The following is a 3,222-nucleotide window of genomic DNA, read 5'->3' as shown; positions in this document are numbered from 1 at the left end:
CCCTGATTTATATGCATGATCAAACTGTCAACATGTTGGTGAAAGATGTGACTTTGCATGAGGAAGCGATTTTACGCACAATTGAATCATTCGGTAGACTGAATGATGTGGTGGCGAGCTTGCAAGAGCAAGTGAACTTACAGATGAGACAGATCACTTCATTGACGACAATAGTGGTTGACTTGCAGACTGAAGTAGGAGAGCTTCAGTTGAAAAATCGTACATTGCAGCGGTCAGCGACCCTAAATAAGGGAAATGGTGAGAGGCCATCAAGAATTGATGTGTCAAGACCAGTAAAGTTCAATGGTTCTCGAGACAGCAAGGTCATTGCGAACTTTTTGTTCCAAGTAAAAGACTACTTGGATATTCAAAATGTAACACTTGAAGATCTTAGGATCAAAGTTGCAGCAACGTTACTGGATGGGGATGCTATCACTTGATAGAGGCGGAAGCGCAGTGACATGAAGAGGGGTCAATGCGTGATAGATACCTTTGACGACTTCAAAATGGAGTTGCGCAACTACTTCATGTCAAGGAATGCGCAGAGGCAGGCATATCGGAGGGTTCGTGAGCTTAAACATACTGGTTCATTGAAAGACTATGTCAGAACGTTCTAGATGCTCATGCTGGAGGTGTCTAACATGCCAGAATACGACAAGCTCAAATGGTTCGTTGTGTGACTTTAGCCATGGGCACAGTCTGAAGTAGAAATGAGCAACCCTCGTATTTTGAAAGATGCATATGTGGCGGCCGAGCGCTTAGTTGACACTTAGTGCAAGTCTTTCACCCCATCAACCAAAGTCGAAAAGAAGCCTGACCACAGAGGCAAGAAGGACGAGTGACGCGATGACAAAAGTGAGGCATCGACACGCCATCAATCTGACAAGAAACAGAACTACCCAAAGTATAACAACAGCAACAAGGGTGCGGTTGTGACATGTTGGTTCTGTGGTGATAGACACATCGTCAGGCAATGCCCCAAGCGCCTCGTGAAGGACGATGGGCAAGCCAACGCAACGCAGAAAGAATGCAGTGATATTGCATGCAGTGACACTGAGGCTATGCAATCGCGGATGAGAGCCATGTGATCGATCAACGCAACTAGAAGTTGCGCAGTTGAGAATAGGCAGGTTAGCAAAGAACTGTTGTATCTCGAAGTCATTACGAATGAAAAGTCTACTTTAACTATGGTAGACTTTAGGGCCACGCACAACTTTGTCTCGCAGGAAGAGGCAGAGCGGTTGGGCTTGAAGCTCGGGCCAAAGCAGAGGACCGTCAAAACGGTAAACTCTGAGGCCAAGCCCATCCTTGGTGAAGCAAGAGATGTGGTTATCTAAGTGGAGAGTTAGTCCGGCAAAGCCAACTTCTTTGTGGTGCCCCTGGACGATTTCAAGATGATTATAGTTTTGGAGTTTCTGCAAAGCCAGAATGTTATGATTCTGCCAAAGTTTAACACGTTGACGATTATGAGGCCAAACCTGTCCCACACGGTACAATACCTTATGCAGAAAGACAAGTCTTCAGTGTTATCAGCGATGCAACTGAAGAAGGGTGTCAAGCATGGGGAAAGACATTCTTAGTTGTTGTGCGCGCAAAAGAAGGGGAGGTAAAAGTAGGAGTGTTGCCGACCCTAGCCCCACTGTTGAAGGAGTTTCGGGGAGTGATGCTTCCGAAATTGCCAAAACGTCTTCCACCAAGACATGAGGTCGACCACAAGATTGAGTTGACCTTGGGAGTGAAGCCTTCCGCAATAGTTTCATACAACATGGGGCCAGTTGAGCTGAAGGAGCTGCGAAGGCAGCTAGACGAGATATTGGACGCATGCATCGTTCGTCCATCGAAAGCTCCATTTGGCACCCCGGTTCATTTTCAGATGAAAAATGATGGCTCCAAACGATTATGTGTGGATTACCGTGCTTTGAATAAGGTCACGGTGAAGAACAAGTACTCATTGCCACTGATAGCGGACTTGTTCGATCAATTAGGCAGTGCCCGTATCTTTTTCAAGTCAGATCTGTGATCGGGTTACTGGCATGTAAGGATTGCTGAATGTGATGAGCTAAAGACAACTTGTGTCACCCGCTATGGTGCTTACGAATTCTTAGTAATGTCATTCGGGTTGACAAATGCTCCAGCCACATTTATGACTTTAATGAACCAGATCTTCTACATTTACTTAGACAAGTTCGTGGTAGTTTATCTGGATGATATCGTGATCTACAACAGCAATATGAAGGAACATGTTAGGCACTTGCGAATAGTGCTTCAGGTGCTGAAGAAGAATGACCTCTGTGTCAAACGAGAGAAGTGTCTCTTCGGGCAGGAGGAGATCAGCTTCCTTGGCCATGTTGTGGGACGTGGTGTGCTGCGTATGGACGGACAAAAGATAAGAGTCATCCAGAAATGGCTTTCGCTAAGCAAAGTACCAAAGTTGCGATCATTCCTTGGTTTGGCAAATTACTATCAGCGTTTCATTGAAGGCTATTTTCTCATTGTTGTGCCCTTCACCGATTTGTTAAAAAAGAATCGGGTATGGCTTGAAGAAAGCCTTAGTGAAGGAGTCAGTGCTACAACTTCCCGATCATTCGAGATCCTTTGAAGTCCACACGAATGCCTCAGATTTTGCCATTGGCAGAGTTATTATGCAAGATGACCATCTGATCACATATGAGAGTCGTAAGCTGAAGGATGCAGAGAGGCGTTACGCAGTGCATGAACGTGAGATGACCGTCATTGTGTATTGCCTTAGGACCTGGTGGCACTACCTCTTGGGTATTGAGTTCGTCGTCAAGACGGACAATATGGCCACGAGCTATTTTTAGACATAGAAGAAGCTGACGCCTAAACAAGCCCAGTCAAAGATGTTTTTGGTTAAGTTTGACTTTGCCTTGGAGTACAAGGTTGGAAAGATCAATGTTGTGGCGGACGCCCTGAGCCGTAGGGCTGAACTGGCAGTTGCGCGCACGGAGCCTTCTAAAGTGCATTTAGAGGGCACATTGCTGAGCTGCATCCGTGAAGGTACGTAGCAGGATCTAATTGCACAACACCTTGTTTCTTTGGTGTAGGCAGAGAAGACTTAGCGATTTTGGCTACATGATGGCCTCCTTGTGACAAAAGGGGGACGCATCTTCATGTCGCAGTGGGGAAGCCTCCATCGAGAACTGCTTAAGGAGTGCCATGATACACTATGGGCCGGCCATCCTGGTCAGAAGCAGATCTTAG

The sequence above is a fragment of the Nuphar pumila genome, chromosome 14, assembly GCF_984573655.1.
Source record: "Nuphar pumila chromosome 14, dmNupPumi1.hap1.1, whole genome shotgun sequence".
Taxonomy (NCBI): domain Eukaryota; kingdom Viridiplantae; phylum Streptophyta; class Magnoliopsida; order Nymphaeales; family Nymphaeaceae; genus Nuphar; species Nuphar pumila.
Note: the sequence above shows the minus strand (reverse complement) of the source record.